The sequence below is a fragment of the Schistocerca gregaria genome, chromosome 2, assembly GCF_023897955.1.
Source record: "Schistocerca gregaria isolate iqSchGreg1 chromosome 2, iqSchGreg1.2, whole genome shotgun sequence".
Classification (NCBI taxonomy): domain Eukaryota; kingdom Metazoa; phylum Arthropoda; class Insecta; order Orthoptera; family Acrididae; genus Schistocerca; species Schistocerca gregaria.
In genome coordinates this window covers 1,003,134,337-1,003,146,875 of record NC_064921.1, presented here as the reverse complement: position 1 = coordinate 1,003,146,875, position 12,539 = coordinate 1,003,134,337, and the positions used below count along the sequence as shown (strand labels likewise).

General features: G+C 46.1%; 1 protein-coding gene across 2 annotated transcripts in view; it reads left to right on the top strand.

Moving 5' to 3' along the window:
• Positions 1–6,402: 6,402 nt before the first annotated feature.
• The window catches only part of LOC126335503 (coiled-coil domain-containing protein 39), a 424,893-nt gene continuing 418,756 nt past the window's right edge, over positions 6,403–12,539 (top strand). Inside the window, exon 1 of one of the 2 annotated variants that reach the window (XM_049998848.1) lies at positions 6,403–6,672. The gene's annotated coding sequence lies outside the window, so the exon portion shown is untranslated. The remainder of the gene's footprint in view (positions 6,673–12,539) is intronic. The other variant, XM_049998849.1, reaches the window with a different exon arrangement.

Here is a 12,539-nt window from a genome sequence, read left to right as displayed (position 1 = left end):
TTGCTCACCAGATGGTAGTGTTTTGTCAGGACTGGCTCTCCCAAGGCCGTCAGTAGTTCCAATGGAATGTTGTCTACTCCGGGGGCCTTGTTTCGACTCAGGTCTTTCAGTGCTCTGTCAAACTCTTCACGTAGTATTACGGGATAGCCATAGTAAAATGTAAACCTGAAAGGCCAGAAATGTCACACTTGCAGAATATTTCGGGCTGTTATGCCGTGGTTGGACGAATTTCTTAATGAGCCCCAACGCTTTGTCCACCCATTCGGAGGTCATCTTAAAATGTGTTTGTAGCTTTTTTGAAGATTCGAAACACAGCCTGTTTCGCAGTTGACTACTTGCCAAGTCAGCAGCGAACCAGGGCGTGTTTCGAACCTTCAAAAAAGCTACAACGCCGCTTTAAGACATCCTCCGCAGATGAGGACGAAACGTCGGGTTTCATTAAGAAGCTGATGCGACCACAGCATAACAATCGGAATATTTTAAAAAGTGATGTTGACTACTTCTGAATGTGTTGGCAATGGGTTCACATTTTATGCTGGACGTTTTTACTGTGGCTTATCCTCGTCTGTTGTTTTTAATGTCTTCGCATTTCGTATTTCTTTCTGTTCATTCAATTTTTATCGTACTTCCCCAATAGACATGTCGAGTGCTTCCACTTTTTCTTAGCGGTTTTTGTTTCATTAATAGAAACCTGCGTTGCAGTTTCGGGCCTCCTTTTAATGTGCCAGAAGTTCTAAATACTCTGCCGAGCAGCACACACCCAAGCCGTAACAGTTAACAGGTTCACAGCCAACTGTTACATGAAAAAAAGAAAATAGGGTAACGCGATGCCGCCCTAACTCGCGACTGCCGCCCTCGTCGGCGAGCGGGTCATAAAACCCCAAGGCGCCTTCATTCCTTCCCTTTGTGAAAACGATCTGTAGATTAATGAATACATGCACTGTCATCTGTGACAGCTGATTTAAAAAAGAAAGACATGATCGCCAAGAAACAGCTATATCTTTCTCTTTCCCGGCATTTTTCCCGTGTCAATTGAGTCCTCTATTTTTCCGAGTTGGCAAATTTGCTTTATTTCAGTTGTGCGGCCAGACGCCGTTCCTATCGAAGGGGTCGACATTTAACTTGTGGGGAGGGAATGGTCTGCCCCATTAGTCTGAGAACTGTGTAAACAGTGTTGTGTGTGATTGTATTTGACCTTTTATGTACCGCATTTTCTGAGATGGAGATTGGATCCGTCCAGCACGTGCCTAAACTAGAGTGGAAAACCACCTAAAAGTGACAATCTCGATGGCCGACGTATCTGACCAACTGTCGTTAATGTGATACACAAATTCGATCGGGCTCTTGCTCATCTCCCAGTATAGTGAGCTGTTCGAATAGGTACACAAGTAAGCTGCAGTATGACTACATTTATTCCCTTTATTCAGTGACTAATTTCGCTGGTATTCTCGTCTTCTCGTCGACGTTATTGAACCAGTCGCCGAATAAATAAAATATTGCAGTTTCATTGCGGCCGCTTCTTCCTTTCCCAGATGCTGTGGAGTGTTAATCCCCTGAAAAATGGTTTTTTATTTTTACTTTCCTTTTTTTAATTTTTTGGCTCTCGGAACGTGCCCATACAGCCATCTTCATAATGGAAATGTTGTACTACATTTCGTCTGGCGATTCAGAATAGACGTTAGTTTAAGTCGTACCCTGGTACGAAATTACTTAGGCTTAACAAAGGACAGATTCCGACATAACACAATTTTGATATCCACATTATACTGAAACGAGTGAACAAGGCGAAAATGTAGCACAGTATACACAGAAATAGTATGCTATAAAAAGACTACTGGCAATACAATAGGAAATCATAAATCGCTGTTGGTGCACATTAGGGATATTCCCAATCCAATCCATATTAACTATGCATCTAAACTAGTAATAAAATATTATTTTGTATGTCCCATAAGAATTATTTCAGTAGCTACAGATAGAAAAATGAATATTTGTGCAGGTTTAAACAGTACCATCTAGGTAGAACATGAGAACAGTATACAAGAACCAAATCTGAGTATTGCAACCATACGTGTAGAAACAGTGGTATTGAGACGCATACATATAAGTGGTGCTTGGTGACAGACATTTATTGGCTGAGCGTTCCATGATGCTGAGTAGCACATGGGAATATAATCAGTTAATTGTGCTTTCGGCTTCTCCTGGCCTTTTAATTACCAAAGGCGTCAGTTTAGCAGTGCAGGGAGCTATATCAGGATGTTGGCACTGTTGAGCAATTCGTACAGTATTCTATACGCTGATAATCCAAAACATTATGACCACTGCCCATCGCCAGGTTGCATACCGCCTGGTGGCGTTCCGGACTTGTGACGCGCTATGAAATGTAAGTGCAGCAGAGAGGGATGACGATCACCCTAGCGAAGATATGGGCTGCAAATGAGGAAATCCACAGAGATAAGCGAAATTGTCAAAGGACAGATTGTTGTTATTACGCAAAGCCTTTGAACGAGTATCCCGCAAACGGCGGAGCTGGTCGAATGTTCACGTGCTATTTTCGAGACCATTTACGGAAAGAGGTAGAACGACAGTGAAACTACCACTAGGCGCTAAATGGTCAGACGTCCACGACTCTTCACAGAACCTGGGGATCGGAGATTTGTATGCTATGTACAGTAGGACAAATCGTGCTTGATGTCTTCCCCGACTGTGATGTCATATTCCAGCAGTAGTATAGCTGTCCATGTCTCGGAGCCAGAACCGTGCTACAGTGGTTTGAGGAGCAATATAGTGAACTCACGTTGGTGTCTCGACGAACAAGTTCGCCTGATGTAAACCGTATGGAACCCATCTGGGCCGCTATTGAGCGCCTTCAGCGCGTGTGAAATCAGTGGCCTGGTGTTTACGAGAATTGTATCACCTGTGGGTAGACACCTAGTGATGTATTTCGTTCCAAAGACGTACTGCCAAGCTATTAAGGAGGTGGTCATAATGTTTTGGCTCATCAGTGTATGTTACTATACCATTGGATGCCAACAACCTGTGGAGGCTGCTGGGAAAATGATGACCGAGAGCCCGAAGATTACTTACGTTTATGTATACTAGTTCTGAGGGCACTGTAGGAACACGTGGTTTGGACGAAAAATGTTGATTCTATGATGCAACAAGAATCTGTGCCGAGGCTCGGACATCTCACTGATTGTGGAGTGGCATCAAATGTGTTACATGTTAGAATATTCTTATCCCCACCATCGTATTCTAGTAAACATTGGAATAATACACATAGATCCTTCAGATACTTGGTTATTTCCTCCAGTGCTAGGGGCATATCGGACATGTTTCCTCCAGCGAACTCGATCAGCTGCCAGTTTTCAGCTTTCTCCCAGTTCATGTGCTGCACTGAAGATCCTTTGCAAGTTGGTTTCCAGGTGTTAGATGTCTTCGTCTACTTCTGTATCCACATCTTTGCACAACAGTCCTGATTTGGGGATGATTCCATTTCTGAACCGTAGAACATGCCCCGCAAGCATCGGTCTCTTTCAGCTAAGGTTTTTACGCAGGCTGTGTGAATCACTTCTCCTCAGTACTTTATCATTTGATACGTGGTCACGATGGCTGACCTTCAAAATTCCCTTCGAGCGTCACTGGTGAGAAACATTGAGCTTGTGTGCTGATTTTGTTTGAATTGCTCCTAAATTCAAATTGATCTTCCCCAAGGTCGGCTTCTACCAGTTTTTCCATTCTTCTGTAAAGAATTTGTGTAGTATTTTGCAACCGTGGCTTATTAAACAGATAGTTGGTCATTTTCATATACACTCCTGGAAATGGAAAAAAGAACACATTGACACAGGTGTGTCAGACCCACCATACTTGCTCCGGACACTGCGAGAGGGCTGTACAAGCAATGATCACACGCACGGCACAGCGGACACACCAGGAACCGCGATGTTGGCCGTCGAATGGCGCTAGCTGCGCAGCATTTGTGCACCGCCGCCGTCAGTGTCAGCCAGTTTGCCGTGGCATACGGAGCTCCATCGCAGTCTTTAACACTGGTAGCATGCCGCGACAGTGTGGACGAGAACCGTATGTGCAGTTGACAGACTTTGAGCGAGGGCGTATAGTGGGCATGCGGGAGGCTGGGTGGACGTACCGCCGAATTGCTCAACACGTGGGGCGTGAGGTCTCCACAGTACATCGATGTTGTCGCCAGTGGTCGGCGGAAGGTGCACGTGCCCGTCGACCTGGGACCGGACCGCAGCGACGCACGGATGCACGCCAAGACCGTAGGATCCTACGCAGTGCCGTAGGGGACCGCACCGCCACTTCCCAGCAAATTAGGGACACTGTTGCTCCTGGGGTATCGGCGAGGACCATTCGCAACCGTCTCCATGAAGCTGGGCTACGGTCCCGCACACCGTTAGGCCGTCTTCCACTCACGCCCCAACATCGTGCAGCCCCCCTCCAGTGGTGTCGCGACAGGCGTGAATGGAGGGACGAATGGAGACGTGTCGTCTTCAGCGATGAGAGTCGCTTCTGCCTTGGTGCCAATGATGGTCGTATGCGTGTTTGGCGCCGAGCAGGTGAGCGCCACAATCAGGACTGCATACGACTGAGGCACACAGGGCCAACACCCGGCATCACGGTGTGGGGAGCGATCTCCTACACTGGCCGTACACCTCTGGTGATCGTCGAGGGGAAACTGAATAGTGCACGGTACATCCAAACCGTCATCGAACCCATCGTTCTACCATTCCTAGACCGGCAAGGGAACTTGCTGTTCCAGCAAGACAATGCACATCCGCATGTATCCCGTGCCACCCAACGTGCTCTAGAAGGTGTAAGTCAACTACCCTGGCCAGCAAGATCTCCGGATCTGTATCCCATTGAGCATGTTTGGGACTGGATGAAGCGTCGTCTCACGCGGTCTGCACGTCCAGCACGAACGCTGGTCCAACTGAGGCGCCAGGTGGAAATGGCATGGCAAGCCGTTCCACAGGACTACATGCAGCATCTCTAAGATCGTCTCCATGGGAGAATAGCAACCTGCATTTTATATCTTCTTCTTGCACCGATTGAATTCAATAGCTCTTGTGTTACTTTTAAGATCACCAGTACCCTAGAACTTAGAACTACTTACATCTAACTAAGCTAAGGACCTCACACACATCCATGCCTGAGGCAAGATTCGAACCTGCGCCCGTAGCGGTCGGGCGGTTGCAGACTGTAGCGCCTAGAACCGCTAGGCCACCTCGGCCGGCTTTTGCAGTTTCTTCAGTTTTAATCTACAATCAATAACCAGAAGTCCTGTTTCTCCCGCCACCGAACTTCACTTATAGCCACTATATCTAACTTTAACCTATCCATTTCCGTTTTTAAATATTCCATGCCTCAATCCGTAGAAGGCCAGTTATGTTTCTGCTAATAACGACGTTTTCTTGAGTAGTCCGCCTCCATTCCCTCCCCCCCCCCCCCCCCAACCGTACCCCACGGTGCTCAGAGATCCGAATGGGGGACTATTTTACTTCCGGAGTATTTTACCCAATAGGACGGGATCATCATTTAACTATACAGTTGAGGTGCACGCCCTCGCAAAAAAAAAAAAAAAAAAAAAAAAAAAAAAACAGCCAGCTGGTGTGGCCGTGCGGTTCTAGGCGCTTCAGTTTGGAACCGCGTGACCGTTACGGTCGCAGGTTCGAATCCTGCCTCGGGCATGGATGTGTGTGATGTACTTAGGTTAGTTAGGTTTAAGTAGTTCTAAGTTCTAGGGGACTGATGGCCCCAGATGTGAAGTCCCATACTGCTCAGAGCCATCTGAACCATTTTTGAAAAAAATTACAGCTGTAGTTTCCCCTTAATTTCAGCCGTTCACAGTACGAGCACAGCAAGGCCGTTTTGGTTGATGATACAAGCCTACATCAGTCAACCATCCCGACTGTTGCCCCTGCAACTACTGAAAAGGCTGCTGCCCCTCTTCAGGAACCACACGTTTGTCTGGCCTCTCAACAGATACCCCTCCGTTGCGGTTGCACCTACTGTACGGCGATCTGTATCGCTGAGGCACGCAAGTCTCCCCACCTACGGGCAGATCAGTGGTTCGTAGGGGAGGAGAGGGGGGGAGGGCTTCCCATTTGTATATTAATATTGGATATATTAAAAAAATATGCAGCCTAACACTTTCCGAGAGTCAGCAACGACTTGTTTTTAAACAGTAGTATAGATTATGCTAGCGGAAGACGGGTGAAAGCCTAAAACGCCTCTTAGCGTAAATGGAAGTATCCGAAAAGTGGGCTGTTGTTATTTCCTCAAATGACAAAATCGAGAACGTTTGCAGAGCGAGCGACCGTGTGCTCGAGTACGACCGGCCACAGACAGAGGAAGGGGCAGACGCTGACGCAAGAGGCTGGCGACAGAGCTGAAGCTGCGACCGTGCGAACGGCACGACGCTCTCGCGCCAGCCGACGCACGCGTCGGGTTTCGCGCGCCAGGCGCGCCCTGCGCACGGGGCAGCCCAGTGCGAGCCGGAGCCGGGCGGCGGAGGGCTGCCTGCGTCCGCTGGCCGCGTCGCGCACACCGCGCTGGCCCGCAGGTGAGGCGCCGCTGTGCGCCGATGCGTCGTCCAGCCGCTGCGCAGCCGGCGGGTCAGTCCACAGGAGGTGTAGGCCTCCCGCGTAGGAGGTAAGCTTATAGAACACGCGCTCCAACGGTACTTGACCACTGCCTCTTCAGCTACGTTGTGCAGGACGCGACAGTTGGCTGCGACCACGACGCTGCCCCCTCCTCTGTTCCCACCCTGACAAGGCCGCAGCAACACAGGAGTCGTCGCTGTTTCCCAAGCTCTGGTCGGCGGCAGCGGATTCTAATACATAAGAAAAATAAGAATTCCGGTTTCCTTGCTGTAAAAAATACTGTATGTTAATGGAACAAAGATACAACGGCTTCCAGAGTTAGTTTTTCGATGCAGATTCTCCTTTTACTTTAACAAATTGAAAAGTATCTCTTCCGGTTTTGCGTGTTTTTTTCGCTGTATATTACTTCTCTATCGATTGTGAGGAAAGCACAAAAAATTGATGTTTGCGTATCTTACAGATTCACATCACAGCTTGATAATGAGGTGTCTATTTTCCCGATATTCGTCACAGTTATTCCGATACTTAAGTTACAAGTAACCTACTGCATAAAATTTGAATTGTGTTCAGTGAAAAATGTGGTCGCTGGCTAATTTGCGTATGGTTCACGTTAGGTCATACGTCGTTGCCGATGAAAAGAAGCTAACATATCGAAATTATTTTTAAAGTTGAGATCAGAATGATATTGATCTCCGCTTCCGAGATTTCGGCTCATATATCTCCGGGAGCGTCGCGCCTTCCTCAAAAACGAACACCTATTCATTACAGAAAGCTGTACAACAATCTTGTGGTGGTTTTTCACAACTGGAAGGTATCATCAAGGCACCAATCTACCGTTTACTTTCAAAGTGAAGGTATTGTAAAATGTAACTTTCTCGTTGTACTTTAGATTGTTCATTTTATAATGTACTTGCCGTTTTCAGTTTTTATCGTCAAAAAAAAAAAAATAGTAATGCGAAAATTGACCTGCAAGTTCATTTTCATGATTCTAATTCTACATCTGCATGGATTATACTGATTTTCATTGCAGGACAGAGAAATTTGGATTAATGGGAAAATAATATATATTTCACTCCCCTGCCAGTTTCAACTGTGCACCAATTTCTTCCCAAATTCTGTCTCTGAACGAAGTGTCCCTATATTTAGGGTTCTTGAAATCGTAAAGGCAAGGATGTTGCGATACCAGCTCACAGAGCAACACATCCTGCAAGTGGCTCATTTCAGTTTTCCTTGGCTGGCTCGACATCTTTCTGGCACCCGTACGTCTTTGTGTCGTCCGACTTCCGTCGCAACACTGCTCACTAGAGGTGGGCAGGAAATCACGTATCTGTTAGAAATCACAGTGATTGAGAAGTCACAGATATCACAATAACAAATAGTTTAATCACACATTTGCACACTTATTTCACAATTATGTCACTTTTAAACTGCAAATCCTCTAAGAGCTGTCTTGAATCTTCACGAGTCTCTCCCAACAGCCTTGATGTGGATAGATACGTACAGCAACCAGTAATCAGAGTCATAACTGTGTCTGCAAAATCGCAAGGATTATTAAACAATTTTTGCTGTCACTAATTGCAAGCAACATAATTGACAGAGTAGATTGCTAATATTTGCTGTAATGAAAGCCACTCAATGGAGTATATTTCACATTTGTATGAACGATCTCACTGAAGTAATTAAGTCCATCGAAATACTTAGAAACTAACCTCTCGTCTGACGAAAACAGTCTAAAGACGCAGTGGCAATTTCTCCAGATCTGTTGACAATGATATTTTGAGTAATCACTTTACTGAGTGACTGAAGTGTAGTTTGGATACCTGTGAACATAACAATATGTTACAATTCATTTTCTAAACACGAACTATTACAGTACTGTACAGCTACTTACATATTAATTACACTATTAATATTTTCACAGTTGTTTCTTTAATACAAAATTAAAGCCAACGGAAGAACAAACATAAAACATACTTACCAATGATAGGTTTGTTGAACTGTGTGGACAGATGTAACTTTTTCATACGGTGGTAAGTCGCAGAAATCGCAGCATTCACAGAAATCGCAGAAGTCACAGAAATCGCAGAAGTAGCAGAAATAGCAGAAGTAGCAGAAGTCGCAGAAATAGCAGTGGCGGAGGGATACACGACCTGGGTTCCTTAACTGCGACTCTTAACTGCGAAAAATCACAGTTAAGAATAACAGGTACTGAAAAGTAGCATTCACAGAAATCACTGATATCGGAAAATTGCAGTTTAGCCCATCACTACTGCTCACTGGTGCAGTGCTGCGGCACATCCCAAACTCGAACTGCGCATGCGCCAGCAGCCAACTTCTGACGTCACGTAGCGACCCGTCGCAGTCGCTCGTGGGCGTCGCGTCTTGGACAACGTACCTTTAGCCTGCGAGCATCATTATTGTACTAGCCATCACTCAATGCAAATTCAGGAAAGACAAATAACTTAACATGTGGAAAATGAGATTTTCATTTACAGTATACAATGAGATGACAAAAATCATGGGATACCTCCTATCGGACCTTCTTTTGTTCGGTCTTGTTGTAGTTGGCAGAAGAGCCAACACCGTGTTACGAGAGGGGTCCGAAATGCACGCGTTTAGCTCACGCAGGCTGGCGTGAGGAGGGAAGGACTATACTGATGTGAGGTCTGGAACATGACGAGGAATTAGAATTGAGAAAGTGGACGTAATTAGTTTGATACTTAACTTTAATCCATTAATGATGAACGTCGCTCTTGACAGTACATGATTCACAATATTATCTGTTCAGAATAGAAACTCAATATGGCGCTTTGCTAGGTCGTAGCAAATGACGTATCTGAAGGCTATGCTACACTGTCGTCTCTGCAAATGAGAGCGTATGTAGACAGTGAACCATCGCTAGCAAAGTCGGCTGTACAACTGGGGCGAGTGCTAGGGAGTCTCTCTAGAGCAGACCTGCCGCGTGGCGGCGCTGGGTCTACAATCACTGATAGTGGCGACACGCGGGTCCGACGTATACTGACGGACCGCGGCCGATTTAAAGGCTACCACCTAGCGAGTGTGGTGTCTGGCGGTGTGGTGGTGACACCACAGGTCTAGTGCTGCAACCCCACGTGGCATGGGCTCAACAACTCTTTGTAAGTTCCCTGCAGAAATACTGAGTCACGCAGCGTCCAAGCCGTCCATAAATGCGGAAGTGTTTTGCCGATGCAAAATTTTGTGCGCACACTGAACTCTCGATTATGTTCCACAGATATTCGATGGAATTTGTGGTGGGAGGGAACCTAGGTCGACTGATCGATCACTTGATCACTTTTTTTTTGGCAAGTGCTCTACCGACTTTTTTACTTGTTTTTTGTTTGTTTTTTATTCTTTTTTAATTTTTAGTGCTCTACCGACCTTTTTTTAGCTAAGAAGAAAACAAGTAAAAACCTCTTGTATGTGATTATAAATGACGACGTCCTTCATAAAATAACAATATCCTTTGAAAACGTAAAACATAAAAGGTAGCTATACTTCCGCAACGGCCTTCTGTTTTTATTCTTTTTATTTTTGTTAACATAAATGAGTATACAGTCTCACCAACAGCAGCAACTTTTTTTTTTTTTTTTTTTTGAGCAGAGGAGAAAGAGAACAAATAGGCTGCAGATAGAGAGCTATGTGTGAAAAGGATAAACATGTGTAAAGAGAAAAAAAAACTTAGAAGAGGAGGAGGAAAGAGAAGTGAAATAAAATAGAAATACTTTCCGCACCATGCTTCACTTTGGCGCGCCATCAAATCAGGTTGGCCGGACGCGGGATTGAACTGCCGTCCTCCCGAGTTTAACATGAAAAATACCGCTCACTTGAATTGTCCAGAATGGTCAAACCAGTCGCGAACACTTGTGTCCCGGTGACTTGGCGCATTGTCATCTGTAAAAATCCCATCATTTGTTTGCTGCAAATGATCTCCAACTAGCTAAACATAAGATTCCCAGTCTATTATTCGTTCAGTTGTACCAGAGGCCCACATCATTATGGTGCCACCACCGGCCTGCACAGTGCCGTGTTGACAACCTGGTACCATGGCTTAGTGGGGTCTGTGCAACACTCAAAACCTCCCATCAGCTCCCACCAACTGAAATCGGGACTCATCTGACCACGCCACAGCGTCATCTAGGATCCGACCGATGTGGTCACGAGCCGAGCAGAGGCCCTGTAGGCAGTTTCGTGCTGTTGTCAAAACCACGCGCGTCAAAAAATGGCTCTGAGCACTATGGAACTTGACTTCTCAGGTCATCAGTCCCCTAGTACTTAGAACTACTTAAACCTAACTAACCTAAGGACATCACACATATCCATGCCCGATACCGAGCGAGGTGGCGCAGTGGTTACCACACTGAACTCGCATTCGGGAGGACGACGGTTCAATCCCGTCTCCGGCCATCGTGATTTAGGTTTTCCGTGATTTCCCTAAATCGTTTCAGGCAAATGCCGGGATGGTTCCTTTGAAAGGGCACGGCCGATTTCCTTCCCAATCCTTCCCTAACCCGAGCTTGCGCTCCGTCTCTAATGACCTCGTTGTCGACAGGACGTTAAACACTAACCACCACCACCACCACCGTAGCGGTCGCCCGATTCCAGACTGAAGCGCCTAGAACCGCTCGGTCACCCCGACCGGTCCACCCGCGTCACTCGTCTGCTGCCACAGCCCATTATCGCCAAAATTTCGTTTCACTGTCCTAACAGATACGCTCATCATACGTTCCACACTAATTTCTGCGATTATTTCACGCCGAGTTGGTTGTCTGTCAGCACTGACAACTGTAAGCAAACACTGCTGCTCTCTGTCGTTAAGTGAAGGCCATCGGTCACTGAGTTGCCTGTGGTGAGACGCAGTGCCTGAGATTTGGTACTCTCCGCACACTCCTGGCACTGTGCATCTCCGAATATTGAATTCCCTTCCGAAATGGAATGTCTCATGCGTTCAACTCCACCTACCATTCTGCGTTCAAAATCTATTGATTCCCGTCGTGCGGCCAAAAATCACGCCGGAAACCTTTTCACATGGATCATCTGAGTACAAATGATAGCTCCGCCATGCACTGCCCTTTTATACCTTGTGTACGCCATACTGCCGCCATCTGTATACTTGCATATCACAGTCCCACCACTTTTGTCATCTAATTGTGTCTTGACGACTAGTTCATTTCCAAGCCTGAGGCTGCATTCAAAGTGCCTCGTCTTAACAACAACCATCTAAAATTGGCAAAACATGCGTCACACAGTGACGGTAGGTAATATCCGTATGCTCACTATACAAGTCAGAATGAAACTCTAATTTAGATGGCTGTGAATCAAAAAATGGTTCAAATGGCTCTAAGCACTATGCGACTTAACATCTGAGGTCATCAGTCCCCTAGACATAGAACTACTTAAACCGAACCAACCTAACCGTAGCGGTCGCGCGGTTCCAGACTGAAGCGCCTAGAACCGCTCGGCCACAACGCCCGGCCTGTGAATCAAATTCTAGTTTGATTCTGATTTCTGTAGTGGGCGTGTGGACAGTGTGACGTTTATCTACCGACATTGTGTGATGTCAATTTTAGACGGTCGTCGTTAAGATCAGGCTCTTTGAGCGCAGCCTCAGTAGGTCAGGTTAAAATACAATCGCCAAAATATATGTACTTCGACCCTTACAGATTTCTAATAAATACTTCACCAGTATTTGCTACTTAAGTTTTCTTAAATGCACATTATAGATGGCTTTACTCGTACCTACTTCGTGTGGTTGGCTGAAAGAGGCGTTGTCAATTAGTCTGTGGTTTACTTTTGAAAACTCGTCCACGAAATCCACAGAGCCGTACAGAAAGACGCCCAGGTTGACACCGTGTCCTTGAAATCCGAGAAACATTCAGTATAATTTCGACTGCCTAG